This window comes from Apium graveolens, chromosome 10 (genome assembly GCF_009905375.1).
Source record: "Apium graveolens cultivar Ventura chromosome 10, ASM990537v1, whole genome shotgun sequence".
NCBI classification, from domain to species: domain Eukaryota; kingdom Viridiplantae; phylum Streptophyta; class Magnoliopsida; order Apiales; family Apiaceae; genus Apium; species Apium graveolens.
The window spans coordinates 125,653,889-125,672,851 of record NC_133656.1 but is presented as its reverse complement, the minus strand read 5'-3'; the positions used below and the strand labels follow the sequence as shown (position 1 = coordinate 125,672,851).

Below are 18,963 nucleotides of genomic sequence, written 5' to 3'. Positions count from 1 at the left end.
TTATTTTTCAAAAATGAGAAAGGTTAGTTAGACATCGGTTTTCTATATAACCGATGTCTTTGTTTTATAGACATCAGTTGTATTTTACAACCGTTGTCGATGGTTAACTTAAAAAATTAAAAAAAGACACGCGGAAGCTTTCCCCCCTTTATTCCCCAAATATTCCCCCCTTAACCAAAAATTAACTGTTTTCCCCTAATTCTTTTTCTTGTCTCTCTCTCTCACTCTCACTCTCTCTGCTCTCTCTCTCACTCCCACTCTCTTTACCCTCTCTCTCTGAGCTCTCTCTGTTCTCTCTGGTTCTTTCTCTCTCTCTCTCTTCCATCTCTCTGCTTCTCTCCCTCTCTCTCTCTCTTCCATCTATCTCTCTCTCTCACACACAATATATCAGTTGATTGCAAGTATATAGGGTCTCAATTAAATCCTAAATTGAAGAACACCTTCAATTAATCAAACCCCATCTACGAGAAACCCTAATTTCTGAATAGGTTTGTTTGTTCAATTAGGTTTTTTGTTCAATTAGGTTTAATTTGTTCAATTAGGTTTATTTGTTCAATTAGGTGTAATTTGTTCAATTAGGTTGTCTGGAGAGGCTTTTGAGGACGATACTGGAGAGGCTTTTGAGAGAAAATAAACTTAAGAAATCCAACAGGTCACTCAATATAAATGAGGAAGAAGGGAAAGATTTTAAAGGGGATAATAGCATTGTCGAGAATTGCTTCCGCTACCAAAACCAACGCCGCCCCCTCTCCGTCTCCCTTTCGTATGCCCATCAGAAAGCCATCTCTCTCCACTCGTTTATTCAGGTACTAATTATTACACACACTCTTGCCTTTTATATTATGCTATTACGTTTATTATTTACACACAGTGATGATATTTGTGTATGTTTTGTAGTTGTCCGGTTGAAATGAGTTCGATGCAACCCTATCACATGACCACTGCTTCTGCTTTGATGACTTTTATGCTTACTCTTTCAAGAGTCGGTTACGGTTGGCTCCCCGAAGGTATTTTATTTTTTCATCCTTTTTTGGTGAAAATAGGTTTATGTAGTTTGTTTCAATTTCTGATATATAGGATAGCTCTTGCGGGTTTCAGCAATAGGAACTTTTTTCGATAGTTATTACTGTATGCTTATTCGTGATTTGGAATTAGAGTGCGTAGCTTAACAGTTTTTGATGATTCTGTGTAAATGTGTATGTTTGTGTATGCTTATGTGTGGTGCGCTTTCTTTATAGTTTTGAATTGGCTATTAAAAACACGAATTGCTGTATCAACTCTAGTAATTGTTGGAGGCCATGTCACTAGTTTTTCGTCCATTAAGTTTCCCAAAAGAAACTGATAACATGTTTTGTATATTGTGAAACCATTTAACTCTGATACAATTTAAGAGCTAGTGGGGAGGGCCTCGATAATGAGCATGAAAGGAAAATGAAAGTCTGGAGCCATTAGTTTTTCTGGTTAGTTCATTTTTTGAGGTGTATGTAATATAATTTCTTAGTATTCGAAAATCAAACTTTCACTTTGTCGTATTGTGTGACAGTTGTAATGATATTACATGCAGCAGTAGCTCTATCTACCAGAGCTGCTCTTCTGCAAGGAATGAGCCCAGAATTTTCATGGTTTATCGACAAGCCATAGCCACTTTAGTCATTGACAACTACTGGCTCATAGTTTGTAAACTGCTCTTTGGTAGAAATTGTTGCTGGTCACTATGGCTAATTTTCCAGGTACTTAATCATCCTACGGGTTATATATACTATAAAGTAGGAATTGTTAAACTTACAGTAGGATGATTAAAATGGCTACTATCAGATTGTGAATAATGAATGAGGTTCTCTTATTATTCAGGGATTTGTCATTCAATAATCTCAGTGGTCCTGTACCTATGTTTTCAGCAAGAACATTCAAGTATGCATGTTGCTCCTTATTTAGTTTAAATTGTTCACAGAAGATATGGGTACAATTGGTGTAGTATTCTATTTATTCATCAGTTTGCTAAAGTGTGTTTGATTTCTTTTTGCTTTCACATAATTTTCCTTTCTATAGTTTTCTGGGGAACACTTTAATTTGCGGAAGCCATGTCCATGAAGGTTGCTCTGGATCAGTCACTCCTTTTCCTCTTTCATTTTCCCTAAATTCTTCCTCCGATATCAATTCTGAACTTTTAATTCGGTATCTTAGTTTGTTTTCCTTTGAGTATCCTTATTTATTTTTGGTTATATTGTTCAGGTAAACGTAACTCCAAAAAGCTAGCAGTTGCTCTTGGGGTCAGTCTTAGCCTTGTCACATTTATTCTATCAGTATAAGCTATTCTCTTGTGGCGGAAATTTGAGCAAAGAAAGCAAGGAATTCTAAACATAAACAGTTGATACTTTGCCAATTTTCAGCTCAATGTTTTACTTAGTCTCAGAATTTAGCAATAAGATGGTGCACTCTGAATAATGGAAGGTAATATTTTATTTTAAAGGTTGCTTAAAGTTGTCATGCACTTTGTTGCTCCTTTTGCAGGACGTACAAAGTAACAGTCAATTATTAAGTTGAAGTGCAAGTGTAAGCTCAATTGCAACTGATAGTCCACATAAAAAAGGTGAACATGCATATTCCTTTGTAGGGATGCATTGCATTTTTGACCAATGTAAAACAATGGGTAAAAATTGTAGATTAACTGATTGCTTTTATATGCTCAATTAGCCGATAGTTAGTTGTGATATTTTTCCTTAGGGTACTAAGTTCTGTAGTTTAATTTTCAGTTACGGTTCTGAAGTTCGGGCATATGAGTTCAGAATTACTAGCGTATGGAGCATCAGATGGAACGCTGACTGTATGCACTGTCTCCGAACCACCTTCTATAATCAAGCAATTAACATTAATAAGGTACATATCCGGACGGAATCAAAAGTCTGAATAATTAGGCCTCCATTTCATTGTTTTGGCAAAAAGTGCTAACGTCTCTGCAGGTATGTAAGGTTGTATCCACATATTTGCTCCAATATGAACAAATTTGGATGCTTAATAATTGGAAAACAAAATTTATCACCTGTTTAGCCTCTCTATGTATTTTATGATTAGCGATGCTGGTTTCTGTAATAATTGTATATACTGTACCTAGTAATTGTAATTGGTAACTGCTATCTGCTACAACACAAGGAATATGGCTGTCTAGGTTCAGATAGCTAATTTGACACATGTGCTATGCACATACTCCGGGTAGGAAAACTAATAAGTTGAAACAGATGACCGACCACACCCCTCTTCCTTTCCCAATCGCCCATAAAAATATGTTTCAGAACTGGGATGCATCATGATAAAGTACAGCCTTCTTTAGTGTTTTCCGCTGATTCTTGATTTCTAACGTAGTGCGTAATAGTGATGAATGTAGAATATAGTATATGTAACTAGTAGTTGTAACCTTGAACTAGTAGTCATCCTGATTCACGTAATTATACTGACCAGCAACATAGTTTTATTTTGTTTTCTATTTGTATAGTTCTCAAAGGGTTAGCAAGAAATACCAAGATCAAGTTTATAAATATGTTAAATAAGTCCACAACTACATGACACCAACTATTTTGACTGCTTGAACTTGTTATATTACATGCTTTTATTGGAACAAGTACCATAATTATATAATTGTAATTTTTCAAACCGGATACCGGAACCACTATGATCTCGATATAAATTGCCTTCTTTCCTTTTTACATCTCAAGTTTTCCAATATAACATTACTATTCTTGTGCTTGGTGCAGTTTGCATAATATTGTATTGTTTAATCTCAACTATGTTTCTACCAATACCTTCTGTTGGGACTTTAAGTTAGTTGCTTGTAGTCAAATCTTGTTTATATGAAATGTTTTGCAGGTCTTCCAAACCAAAAAGGGTTACCCGAGTCCAGATGAATAGAAGGGCTAGAAATAAAGAACAACTGAAAAAGAAAACGGAAGCCTTAGAAATGAAGGTGCTCTCAAAAGAAATTGACGGGTATTATGGTTTACTGTAAGGAAACTAATTACATAATAGGTGCTATTATTTATCTGTATACTATATTATGTTCATTTTTTTGTTGATTTCTTTGTATACCTTTTCCTTTTACGTTAACTGGTTATGTTTCTGGTGTGCAACTTGCTAGATTTAATGCAAGAGATTGCTAAAGAAGATGAAGAGAAGCAGAAAAGGCGTATTCGTCGTCTGGTCTCTCAGCAAGAAAGATTAAAAACTCGTCCTCCTCGTTTTGGGAAGCACAAGTATGGAAATTTCTTGTGTGTTATGAATCGGTTATTTGTACTGATAATTTAATATAAAATAATGGAATTCTCTTTTCATTTGATCTTTTACCATTCTTATGACAAACATCAGGCATGCGTGTAAAACTTACATATTTGGTTTCTTTATTATTAGGTTTGTGCCTGCCCCAGCTCAAGTCTAATAATCGGAAGATATATATGCCCCTTTAGTATCCGCTAAAGCCTAATAAACTTTTAATTACAACTTTAGTATCTGCTCACAATTTGTGTACTTCAGGGCATTACTACTCTTTCCTTCGTTCTGCTCCAAACACCTGGTACAAGTTTGATGACCCAAGGGTGAGTACATGTCCTCCATTTGTTTAGTGTCACCTACCTTATTAACTGATACATACTAATTGATTCCCTCATCGCTGTTTCAGTTTATGCATCAAATATCTTTTAAAGGATTGGAAAAGTTTTAGGCGAGACAAATATCTTTTTATTGATTGGAAGCATGGTAAAGAAAATTGGAGCCCGCATGAAAGGTGTGGCGCCCTCTTAACCTGGGTCAGAAGTTTGGGGTCCACAACACATACACAATATATAAACCTGGATACGAAAGATTCTTTGCAATGACCCTGTTTTTACAGAACCACGGATCGCAACAGGTTAAAGTATGAGAACAAGCCACAACCTTAACTTTTATTACAACATATCAAATCCAAACTAATTTAACTTACAACTGATAAAGAAATTATTCTTACAATATTATTATCTCACTACCATATGAAGCTTCTGCTAGCTCGATCCAACTCAAACTGGAATGCTAGCTCGCACTTTGGACTGAGGAACTTCACTATCATCCATATCCTTTTTAACTGTAGAATATATAAAAAGATTCGCAAGAGTGAGCTAACTAGCTCAGCAAGTCACAATAACAATAAGTGAGTCTAAACAATGATCAAATGAGATGATTCAAAGGAATCAAGTTTCCTGTTAAACAATCAATAGAATTGGATATTCATTTTAAGTTTTTAAAACCAAGGTTAGGCTGCTGATCAGTCACGCACTAACCCCGAGCAAAGCACACATCACTGCTCTAACTACTGGATCCAAGACACACATTGACCTAACTTGACCATTGATATGGTCTGACCATGAATCTGGTCCACATAAAGAAAACTATCCAATTCTAAAGCAGTTCAATATGATAAACAATGTAATGCAATAAAACCGGATCATAATCAATAACAATAAAATATTTGTATAGGAGCATGGTGAAAATTCATGGGTACCAAAAAGGGTATGCCAAAGTATATAAAAGAAATGACCTCCAGCCTGTAGGATAATCGGGTATTAGATGAACAATGTTTTTACAAGGTTTTAGTACTTTGATGTCACAAGGTATGGTTGAGTATAAAAGTTTCTGTATGTTTAAACAATTCTGTTCCAGTGTTTGGTATATGATGGATATATATTTGTGGAGCAGTATCGTGTTTGTGTGGTTTAGTATCTGGTAAATCAACAAGAAATGGTTCACAAAGAATAAGGCTTACGGCTCAAATATCAAATGATGTGGCTCAGGTTCAAGGCAGAAGGATTCAAAGTACTTTCAACATAAAACAGAGCTAATATGAATACTTAACAATATGTCATGAGAGAATTTAGAAATATTTGTATTATATATCGAAAAAGGTTTAGATGTACTTGCCTTACAGGGCTTTACAACTATTACTGATCAACTCTGAGCCGACTCTGCCGCTCAGGCTTTATTGTCTATCCACTAGATCACTCTGGATTCGACCTCAACACTTAAGTCCTTTGATTGGAACCTTACTGAGCTTTTCGACTGACCACCAACTATCTTTCGTCCAATGCCAATTCTCGGGTATTCCGACTAGAACCGGAATCAGGGGTAGCAAGTGGCCGGAACAGGGAACGCCAAAGTAACGCCGACGGCGGAACTGTAATAACCCCAATTTTTGGGAAATTTTGAAACCCTTATGAATAGTGTTTTTGCTGAATGAGAAAACTTTTCATGCCACACTATGTAGGGGTTCTGATATGGATATTCTGAGATTTTATTAGTACTTTATATTGGATATAAGTGTATGTAAAGATCGTCAGAATCCAAATCCGAACACTTTGATTTTTCCCGGAAATCCAATAGATACGGAAATAATTGAGTATAAGGTAACAGGATAAATAGGATTTAAATTCAAGGATTTTAATAGAGGATCATAAAAGGAATATAATGTATTGAGAAAGGTTAAGGGAACCTAAGTAATAAGATCCCGGGTATGATCCCTCAAACGATAAACGAAAACGGAAGTTAAGCGAACCGTATAACAGATCATCGGTCATTAGGCAAACAATTAGGAAGTTAATCAAAGGGATTAGAGAGGATGATGTCACCCAACCAATGAGAAGAGGACAAGGAGGGGAGGATGACATCATGAGGATGACACAAGCATGACATGGGAAGGAAGGAGGTGTGGTTGAATGAGAACCACACAAAGTCCAAGGTTAATTAGGTAATTAACTAAAACAAAAACAAAACCAAATCAACCAACCAAAAGCAAAACAAAGCAAAACACAAAAAAAATCTCTCTTTCTTCTTCATGCTCTCGGCTTCTTTCTTAAAAAATGAAGATCCAAGCTCCACCACTTGCTATTTTACAAGGTAATTATCCTAGCTTCTCCTAGTTAAGTTACATACTTCCTAGAAATCTTAGCTTCAAAATCCTTTCCTAGCATTTCCTATAAATCATTCAAGACGATGGTGAATAGTACTTTCTTGAAATTAATTTTTGTGTTCTTGATTTCTTTGAAAGAACAAGCTTGTAGAAGGTTAGATTAAGGCTTCCATGGGCATTCCAAGGACCTTTCATGGATTAAAAGCTTCAAGGAAGGTATAACTCTTCATGGTCTTAGTTTTAAGTTTTGTTGTTTAGATTTCCTAATGTTTAGATGATGGGTTAGTGTAATGGGTGTGTAATCATTTTTAGAGCTTGTTATGAGTAGTTTAGTTGGTGAGAGGCATGATTATTGTGTGTTTAGAGATTGGTTGATTTTGTGATATTTTTGGAGTTGGAAATCTTGGTAATTAGTTAAAGAACCTAAGTAAAGCTTTTAGTTCATGTGGGGAATAAGTATAAATGGTTAATGTGGATTTTTTGGGGCTGTTATGATGTGGTTTGTAGGGATGTTGGTTATATGATTGATTTGGGGTTGAATTGTGGTTGGTTTTGAATGATTTAAATTGGGAAATCGCGTAAACATAGCCGTCGTAACGTCCGATTTTCTTTAGACTGTTTTTGTGCATAACATTAGGACCCGAGAACCCCCTGCTAGATTATGACCATTGCCATGTCTAGATAGCTCATGTTACGAGCTTCGTTTTGATATGTAGTTCGTTCGATTCCGATGCACGGTTTAGGAGAAACGACCGTTTCAAGTAACGGCGTTTCGCGAACGAAACTTTTCCCCTCGCCTTACTTTGAAACATAGGTTAAAGACCAAAAAGGGTTAATTAATGTATGAAACAATTATGGTAAGAGTGTTAGGCAGTTGGTAAGACACTCGCGAATGAATCGCTTTAAAACTCGTAATGGTTAATTTACTAAAAATGGTGGAGCCGAGGGTACCCGAGTGACTTAAGAGAATCAATAAGCCCAAAACGAGCGTTAGAGTCTGAGTTGGTTAGAGTATAGATTTACAAGTGACTTTGGTTTAATTCCAACTTACTTGTTGTTTATAGGTTACCAGACTCGTCCCGAGCCATTCGTAACCCCCAGTCGCTCAGGCAAGTTTTCTACCCGATATACTGTTGTTGTGATGTAAATATATGTATATGCATTATCTTGTGATAGTGCATGATTGTTATTAGCAAATTTTGCGATATATTGGAGCATGCTGATATGGTATATATGCATGTCTGTTTCGTAATCTGGTTATCTATCTGTTGATTTCAATGCTTATAGTTGCATAATACCTATGCTAGAAATAAGCAAGTAGTTGCGTATACCCTTAGTATAGGGGATAAAAGGTGAACATATTTCTAAACCGGGAGTGGATGTTCCCGAGTATATTATATATATATATATTTATATATGTATATGGATATAGTTTTTAAAACTATTGATCGAATAAGGTTTATTCGATACCTTTATTTTACTTAATTGAATATTAATTTGAGTATTCATACGAGGGCTTATGACTCAGTTTATTTTATTATTTGAATATTATTTGAATATTCATTCGAGGGCTTATGACTTAGTTTATATTATTATTGAATATTACTTGGATATTCATTTGAGGATGTATGACTCCTTTATTTTATGAATATTATTTATAGTATTCATTCGAGGTATTATGACTCCGCTTATTACTTAATAATATTCTTTATTGTATTAAAGAATAAGGTATCGATAATCAAACTTATTTTTGATTATTCAAATAAAGATATTACTTTCGTATAACTATATCTTTGATTATTTGCTATTCATTCAAGTATAAGTTTTCCAACTTCTACCTCAATTATTCTTATGGGAATATTATTTAAATAATAATATTCAGATATTTCTTTCATATCGGGACTGATTTATTTTAATAAATCAGTATTACTCCAAACATTCTTAAAAATGTTTTCGAGTCTTCAAAATGAATTTAAAAGGTAGAGCAGATCCCAAAACTTGTTTTCAAATTCAAGATCTTCCATTTTAAGGGGACTTGAATACTCGCTCAAAAATCTAAGGGATCCGGCTCTGTGGTGTATTTTATATTCGCAACAAGGTTGCAGTTTTGGTAAATGAATTGATTACTTACCCAACGTTCGGGAAGTAAGTCCATCTATCGAGTCGGCATAAGCAATATGGGCTCAGTGGGCGTCCATGATAGTGTAAGTGGCTCAGTGGGAGTCCATCAAATGCATAAGTGGCTGAGTGGCAGTCCAGCATAAGGTCCTATTGCGACCAGGGTGATGACCAGTGGGGAATTCGTCCATCTACTAGTAGAAAATGTTACTTATTGGTATCTTTGCCTGATCAACAAGATATCAGGTTTATGCCAAAATTCTTTCCTTTCCAAATTTATTGGATATTGCGATTCTGTTCATACTTTACATGACAGAGGTTTTCAGGAAATGTATAAAGAAGATGTATATGTGGATATATATATATCAGAACTTAATGAAGTATATCATAACTTCATTTCCTTCAAAATATTTCAAAGATTGAATCTATTCAAGTCTTATCTTGTAGTCTCATCAGTGTGATGAACTTTTGAAACTAATTATAACTTGAACGGTGGTAGTTCAAGTAGTATTTGGAAAAGATATAAGTATATTGGAGTATCTTGTAACTTCATCTTTTAAACTTATATCTAGTAAATGATTATCTTATGCATGACAAAGATTTTCAGAAAAACGTTGAGACAGGGTTAGATATATGAGATCACCTTAAAACGATATTTTTATACAGTTATACACTGGAACTCTGTGTGTATTATGCATGGAAGAGGACTTCCAATATTTTGAAAAGTATATATGTATATATATACTGAATATTTTACGACTTCATCGCATTAAGATATCAAACTTGGTTCATTTCTTTTGACCAAGATTTTCATGAGTACTATGAGAAGGCTCATATATTGTTAATCATTATACATATTATTTTGGTGGGCTTGCTGCTCACCCTTGCTTTCTTCTTTCATCACACAACATCAGATAGACAAGATGAACAGGACCAAGCTCCCAATTCGCAAGCGGATAGGAAATGTTCCGCAGCTTTTGGGAAGCGTTGAGGCCGCTGTAGCTGAGGTAGAAATTACCAATAGGCTAGGCTTTCAACTTTTGACGTACCAGATTATGTATATTTATGAATTGTAATAATGGCAAAGAAATGTAAATTTATTCAGAAACCTTTTTAAGGTGTATTGACATATAATTGTGGAATAAAACGACTTGTGATTATTTTTGGATATTCATCTCTGAGACTATAACTTGTGGTGTGTGTGTTTATTGTGGGGTCACATTTCAGAGTAGTTGATTGTGTATTAAGATTGGGTGTTATTAAGGGAAATGGAACTCGTGACAACCCGGATCCACGACCCCGGATTTGGGGGTGTTACAGAAATGGTATCAGAACTAAGCGTTATAAACCTCAGAGATGATGGGACATTAAGATAATAAGTTCACTAAGATAATAAGAACTCTTGCCAAGTTCATAGTCGGGCTACCTAACGTAGCACTGACAGTTAAAACCCTTATGGGAACCCTTATAAATATCGTGATAGAAGCGTAGTTTGTTATCGTAGATGGTAGCGGGACTCCGAACCCTGAGGTTGAGGAGCAACAGCGCGATGATGTTTATTACTAATTGGAGATCGGATTGTGGATCTGATAGAGTGTCCTAATGCAGGACCGGATGATGTTGATATTGAGGATGTAGCGGTTGAGGATGTTGTCCTAGAAGGGATAGTTGCTGAGGAGGATCCCATGGAGGATCCTGACAAGAATGAATAAAGGACCACTGATGAATTGATGATCATGGTTAGGTCGACTACCAGAGGTAGGATTGGTCGGCCACTACCGGAGGTTTGTTCAAGTTTGTAAAGATAGTAGCCCCTTTAACGCGGTTTACTCATAAGACTGAGAAGTTCGAATAGACAGAGAAATGCGAGAACAGCTTTTAAGAACTGAAGCAAAGGTTGGTGACGGCCCCTATGTTGGCGTTGCCGGAGGGAAAAAGGAGATTTTGTGATTTGTAAGTGACGCTTCACATAAGGAATTAGGGTGCTTCTTATATAGCACAGCAAGATAATCGCGTCTGCGTCAAGACAATTAAGGGAATTTAAAATTCGATATCCCCACCCATGAGCTTGGGCTCGTGGCAATAGTTTCGCCCTAAAGATTTGAGGCACTACTTGTATGGAGAGAAGTGTGAGATTCACAAACCATGGGAGCTCTAGTACATTTTTACGTAGAAAGAGCTCAACATACGCCCGAGGAGGCGGTTAGAGCTAATCAAGAATTATGATTGGGAGATTCTGTATCATTCGGGGAAAGCCCATGTGGTGGCTGATGCCCTTAGTGTAAAGGAGAGACTCAAGATGATAATGTCTTTGGGAGAGTTGATAAGAGATTTTGAGAAAATGGAAATAGATATGAAGGTAACCGGAGCCGGTACCGAAAAGCTGTTTGAGATTGCAATACAGACCGAATTTTTGGAAAAGAGCATATTGTCCCAGAAAAAGGTGATGAATGAAGGCAGAGAGCCAGCAAATAAATATGAGATTAATACCGAGAAAGATGATAAGGGAATAATGAGGTATTCCTATAGAATTTGGATTCCGAAAGTTCAAGAGCTTAAGAATGAGAACTTAGATGAGAGCCATAGTTTGAGGAATAGGATTTAGGGCAAACCCTGAATGTGATAGTCAGGGAGGTTGCCATCAAGAAAGAAGGAACCCATAACATAATGAAGTGGAAAATAAGGATTTTAACGTATAAGATAACCCCAAGTATGGGAGAAGGATGAAACGTTTCATACTAAGGAAACGGAAAGTCGAGTAAGGAAAGGAGACCCGAGACGGTACTCCTATACGGCAATTCATGGACCTGTCTAAAAAGAACTTAGACTATTATCCCCAACCACCACCTTGAGGAAACAATGCGGTAGGAAATTCTTTCATGACCTTTAAGTCGCTAAGCTCTCAGAGTTCCAAGGAACAGGTTGACCCAGTCGAGGCAAGAGCCTGGCTAAAGGAAATAGAGGAATCATTTGAGATTCTAAATGATTGACGAACCACAAAAGACTGTTTTTGTCACTTACCCTCCTAAGAGAGAGACCACCCGCTGGTGAAAGGCCAAGGAAGGCACGGAGCGAGAGATTATAATAAACTGATTAAAGTTCAGCCAATTGTTTTCGGGAAAGTAATTCCCAAGGTTATGGAGATAGTGTAAAAGCTTCAGAGCCAGAACAAAGGTAGACAAGTATAATGAATTATGAATCTAAGTTGTAAAAGTTATCAAGATTCGTTCTGAGGACACGAATCCAGAATGACGGGATGTTTGAAATCAATGCTTATGTTGTGTTGGTTCATGAAATAATGATAAGAGAAAGGAAAAAAAAAAGAAACTGAAGTGGAAAGGAATATAAAGGCAATAGAGTTTGAGGTATGATAAGGGAGTTGGGTATGAGGAAACCCTAAAGACTCGTAGCAATAGAAATAGAAAAGTATGCATTCGTCAGGATGAGGGTGATTCACCATGAGTTAAAATTGATGGTTGAGGGCATAAGAGATACATATATTTTATCCCCTGTGAGTTGGGAGGATTTGAGGAAACCTTGAGATAGTTCGAAGGATAAATAATGAGACGCGGATAGACTAAGGAGACAAGGAAGTAAGAAATTAGGAAAATCGGATGAAGGAAGTGACCTTCAAGGATGTAAAGTGTAAGACCGGTGGCTTGATACCCAGAAAGGGAGACGCCAGGTATGAGAGATATCCCAACATTCAGATGACTGTTGAGGTAAACAACAAAAGTAAATAAGGAATTATTAAGAAGAAGTTCACGTTGAACACGACCAATATCTTCCAGAACATCCTTGTTATCGTTACCAAATTAGGCAAGACAAGCGGATAACCGTTGTTATCTTTTGGAGGCCATATTGATTGACCCCATTTTGGGTACAGATGTTATTGTGAAATTAGACATGTACTATCGAGGTGGGAATGATTGAATAAGACACCCTTATCAGGGATATATGACTTGATTTATCCATGGAAGGATGCAGGTACCTTTTAAAGGTGGAATTAAGGATAGAACATCGGTAACTTAAAATGAATCCTAGGGGAATGCATAAAGGTTGGCATTTCACCCTTAATAGGGACAATATGAGTTTTGACAGTATGATTGGGAAAGGGTTAAGGTAACAACAACCTTTAAGAATCAGTGGAGAAATTTTTCAGAAGTATATAGACAATGGTTCTAGTATTAGTAAATGGTATTTTGATATGCCCTGTATCTAGGGAATACAGGAGGAACGATTCAAGGATAACCTTAGAGGTTTTATAAGGAGAAAGGAAATATTCGAAATTCTCAAGAATAAAAATGTTGATAAAGGAAATATGACATAATTATAATGATGCCAAGTGGGGCACGTGTTAAACCACGAGAAAGTATGGATCGAACCAGTAAAGGTCGAAATTGATCAGGGCAATTAGGACCTAAGATAAAAGATGTTGTAAGTATGATTGAGAGTCAGTCGTGACAGTGATTAACCTCTAAAGATTGAGGCAATAACTTATGGAAAAATGGTGATATTTTTTTTATTTACTCATCAGATATTAAAGAAAAGCATTTTCACATAAGCTGTGATTGAAATGAGGTAGAAAATTATTTGGAGGTGGTTAAAATGACATTGACTGTAAGGAAATTTTACTATCAGGAAAGGCCAAAGAGGTGGCCGACACTTTAAAGGTAAGAGGATAATTATAGGCGCGTGTGCCAAAGGAATACAGTGATGATGGTTGAAGCCGGGAAGGTTGTATTACGGTTTGGAAGATTGACATTCCTTCTGATGATTGTGCAATACTCAACCGTAATAGTAGTTGGGTAAAGGTTTAATTCGTGTAATCGCCATTAGCGGGCTATCTATCTTAGAAGGTCCTATCTTGAGAATAATCCAGGACCATATTTCAAAAAGGACTAAACGAACCTTTGAGTTAAGTCTTCTATTGAAGGCATATGATTAAGAATGGTATTAACCTGCTATCGTTGCTTTGACTGAAACTCTTCTGCACTTTTATCTGCTTCATGTCATGTATGTATGTCAGGATCAGGAGTGTTCTTCATGAATCATGAATGGTGATTATGTTACCTCCTTAGAAGGATTTGATACGACATGTATGGACTCCGTATGGTTAGATATTAAGATTTCATGGAACGTGAATGACGACAGTAGGTCAGTGGTGGGCTATAGTAATGTAGCAATGATTCTGCGAGTAATGAGCTGATTATAACCGTGAGAGTTGTATTGGAATGGATGTTGAGATTGAGTGCCACTAATCGGGTCGTGGTAGGGTATAAGTTATCATTGATAGACTAATTAAGTAGAGTATCTACCTATTGAATATTTATTCTTTCTTATCAATAGAGAGTCGTATCATTATACGAGGAAGGTTGCGGTGCAAGCATAGAATTCTAGTAACGATGATGTCTAGAATGAGATCCCAGGTCCGATTTTCGATATCGAGGGAGTTCAAAGGTGATTGTGTATAAGCTCGAGGAAGAGCATGGGTCCATAGAATGATGGACGGAATAGCAAAACTATTTAGGTAGGTGAAATACGATGCTATAATACTTGATGTTGATATAAATACATATATGTTTTGTTCTCCTATGACAAACCTCTATAGTTCAGAGGTAGGTTCCAAGCCAGATATTTTGTGGCAGTATATTTTTATATATATACAATTCTCTTCAATTCGTTCTTTTCTCTCCTTTTCATTTCATGTAAGCTGAGAAGAACAACCCTTCCAGAAGGGGAGGTATTGCCGAATGACTATCTATCTGTGTGATAGAAGCCGAGTAGGATACCAGCTATTGTTTAATTGCTTGTCAAGTACTAAAGGCTGGCCACCTTCTGTACTAACTACGCAATGTAACAAGTGTTCATGATCATAGTGATCTCTCAATAAATTCTTTTACTTCTATATGAAGGACCAAGCTTTCGAAGATGGAAGCAGCTAAAGGAAGTAGTATCAGTACGGTGGTATTCCAATCCGAACACATTCGTGATACTAAGGTTGACGAGGTTATTAAAAGGTTATAGAACACTAACGAGAAAAAGTATAACCAGTATAATATTAGGAACGGAAGGTAGTAGCGATTACGAACTGGAAAAGAATGGGTATTGAGAAGCAAAAGCTCTAATGCTAAAAGCTATAATGAGAGTTTGTGCAATAGACTTGAAAGAAATTGGAATGATCACTTAACACGGATTGAGTTTTCTTACGATAATAGATCATATGTCAGTATTGAGATATCGCCTTATGAGATCTTTGAGGGAAGACAATGTCGATCTCCCTTATGTTAGGATGAAGTTGTAGAGCGCAAGATGCTCGAACCCGCAGTAGTCCAAAGGACCAGGGATATAATAGATCTAATCAGAGGACGGCTGGTAGTAGCCCAAGATGGACATAAGAAGTATGTTGAATTGACAACGAAAGGACAAAGAATAGGAAATAGGGGACCTAGTAATGTTAAAGGTATCCCTTGGAAATGATTGATGAGGTTCAAAAAGAAAGGAAAGCTAAGTCCACGAATTGTTGGACCCTTGGATATATTAAGACATATTGGGAAGTTAGCCTATGAGCTAGCCCTACCCCCGAACCTGTAGCAAGTTCATAACGTGTTTCACGTATCAATATTAAGAAAGTGTAATTCGGATGTCAGATAAATAGGGGCATATGAGCGCATAGACATGCAACCCGACGTAACCTATATGGAGCAACCAGGAAGGGTTATAGATTGAAAAAGGAACAATTGCTTAGGAAAAGGGTTATCAAACTAGTCAGAGTTTGATGGAAGAACCATAATGTGGGAAAATTTACTTGAGAGTTAGAAAGTGTAACGCTAAGAAAGTATCCCTATTCATTTTCTATCTGATTCCGGGACGGAATCCTTTTAAGGAGGGGAGACTGTAATAACCCCAATTTTTGGGAAATTTTGAAACCCTTATGAATAGTGTTTTTGCTTAATGAGAAAACTTTTCATGCCACACTATGTAGGGGTTCTGATATGGATATTCTGAGATTTTATTAGTACTTTATATGGGATATAAGTGTATGTAAAGATCGTCAGAATCCAAATCCGAACACTTTGATTTTTCCCGGAAATCCAATAGATACGAAAAGAATTGAGTATAAGGTAACAGGATAAATAGGATTTAAATTCAAGGATTTTAATAGAGGATCATAAAAGGAATATAATGTATTGAGAAAGGTTAAGGGAACCTAAGTAATAAGATCCCGGGTATGATCCCTCAAACGATAAACGAAAACGGAAGTTAAGCGAACCGTATAACAGATCATCGGTCATTAGGCAAACAATTAGGAAGTTAATCAAAGGGATTAGAGAGGATGATGTCACCCATCCAATGAGAAGAGGACAAGGAGGGGAGGATGACATCATGAGGATGACACAAGCATGACATGGGAAGGAAGGAGGTGTGGTTGAATGAGAACCACACAAAGTCCAAGGTTAATTAGGTAATTAACTAAAACAAAAACAAAACCAAATCAACCAACCAAAAGCAAAACAAAGCAAAACACAAAAAAATCTCTCTTTCTTCTTCATGCTCTCGGCTTCTTTCTTAAAAAATGAAGATCCAAGCTCCACCACTTGCTATTTTACAAGGTAATTATCCTAGCTTCTCCTAGTTAAGTTACATACTTCCTAGAAATCTTAGCTTCAAAATCCTTTCCTAGCATTTCCTATAAATCATTCAAGAAGATGGTGAATAGTACTTTCTTGAAATTAATTTTTGTGTTCTTGATTTCTTTGAAAGAACAAGCTTGTAGGAGGTTAGATTAAGGCTTCCATGGGCATTCCATGGTCCTTTCATGGATTAAAAGCTTCAAGGAAGGTATAACTCTTCATGGTCTTAGTTTTAAGTTTTGTTGTTTAGATTTCCTAATGTTTAGATGATGGGTTAGTGTAATGGGTGTGTAATCATGTTTAGAGCTTGTTATGAGTAGTTTAGTTGGTGAGAGGCATGATTATTGTGTGTTTAGAGATTGGTTGATTTTGTGATATTTTTGGAGTTGGAAATCTTGGTAATTAGTTAAAGAACCTAAGTAAAGCTTTTAGTTCATGTGGGGAAAAAGTATAAATGGTTAATGTGGATTTGTTGGGGCTGTTATGATGTGGTTTGGAGGGATGTTGGTTGTATGATTGATTTGGGGTTGAATTGTGGTTGGTTTTGAATGGTTTAAATTGGGAAATCGCGTAAACATAGCCGTCGTAACGTCCGATTTTCTTTAGACTGTTTTTGTGCATAACATTAGGACCCGAGAACCCCCTGCTAGATTATGACCATTGCCATGTCTAGATAGCTCGTGTTACGAGCTTCGTTTTGATATGTAGTTCGTTCGATTCCGATGCACGGTTTAGGAGAAACGACCGTTTCAAGTAACGGCGTTTCGCGAACGAAACTTTTCCCCTCGCCTTACTTTGAAACATAGGTTAAAGACCAAAAGGGGTTAATTAATGTATGAAAATATTATGGTAAGAGTGTTAGGCAGTTGGTAAGACACTCGCGAAGGAATCGCTTTAAAACTCGTAATGGTTAATTTATTAAAAATGGTGGAGCCGAGGGTACTCGAGTGACTTAAGAGAATCAATAAGCGCAAAACGAGCGTTAGAGTCTGAGTTGGTTAGAGTATAGATTTACAAGTGACTTTGGTTTAATTCCAACTTACTTGTTGTTTATAGGTTACCAGACTCGTCCCGAGCCATTCGTAACCCCCAGTCGCTCAGGCAAGTTTTCTACCCGATATACTGTTGTTGTGATGTAAATATATGTATATGCATTATCTTGTGATAGTGCATGATTGTTATTAGCAAATTTTGCGATATATTGGAGCATGCTGATATGGTATATATGCATGTCTGTTTCGTAATCTGGTTATCTATCTGTTGATTTCAATGCTTATAGTTGCATAATACCTATGCTAGAAATAAGCAAGTAGTTGCGTATACCCTTAGTATAGGGGATAAAAGGTGAACATATTTCTAAACCGGGAGTGGATGTTCTCGAGTATATTATATATATATATATACATTTATATATATATGTGGATATAGTTTTTAAAACTATTGATCGAATAAGGTTTATTCGATACCTTTATTTTACTTAATTGAATATTAATTTGAGTATTCATACGAGAGCTTATGACTCAGTTTATTTTATTATTTGAATATTATTTGAATATTCATTCGAGGGCTTATGACTCAGTTTATATTATTATTGAATTTTACTTGAATATTCATTTGAGGATGTATGACTCCTTTATTTTATGAATATTATTTATAGTATTCATTCGAGGTATTATGACTCCGCTTATTACTTAATAATATTCTTTATTGTATTAAAGAATAAGGTGTCGATAATCAAACTTATTTTTGATTATTCAAATAAAGATATTACTTTCGTATAAGTATATCTTTGATTATTTGCTATTCATTCAAGTATAAGTTTTCCAACTTCTACCTCAATTATTCTTATGGGAATATTATTTAAATAATAATATTCAGATATTTCTTTCATATCGGGACTGATTTATTTTAATAAATCAGTATTACTCCAAATATTCTTAAAAATGTTTTCGAGTCTTCAAAATGAATTTAAAAGGTAGAGCGGATCCCAATACTTGTTTTCAAATTCAAGATCTTCCATTTTAAGGGGACTTGAATACTCGCTCAAAAATCTAAGGGATCCGGCTCTGTGGTGTATTTTATATTCGCAACAAGGTTGCAGTTTTGGTAAATGAATTGATTACTTACCCAACGTTCGGGAAGTAAGTCCATATATCGAGTCGGCATAAGCAACATGGGCTCAGTGGGCGTCCATGATAGTGTAAGTGGCTCAGTGGGAGTCCATCAAATACATAAGTGGCTGAGTGGCAGTCCAGCATAAGGTCCTATTGCGACCAGGGTGATGACCAG

General features: G+C 36.2%; 1 long non-coding RNA gene across 1 annotated transcript; it reads left to right on the top strand.

The window, feature by feature from the left end:
* Positions 1 to 276: 276 nt before the first annotated feature.
* Positions 277 to 1,003, top strand: LOC141689563 (uncharacterized). Its single transcript, XR_012562437.1, has 3 exons — positions 277 to 488; positions 580 to 806; positions 898 to 1,003. It is a non-coding gene; the product is annotated as an uncharacterized LOC141689563 (long non-coding RNA).
* The last annotated feature ends 17,960 nt before the right edge of the window (positions 1,004 to 18,963 follow it).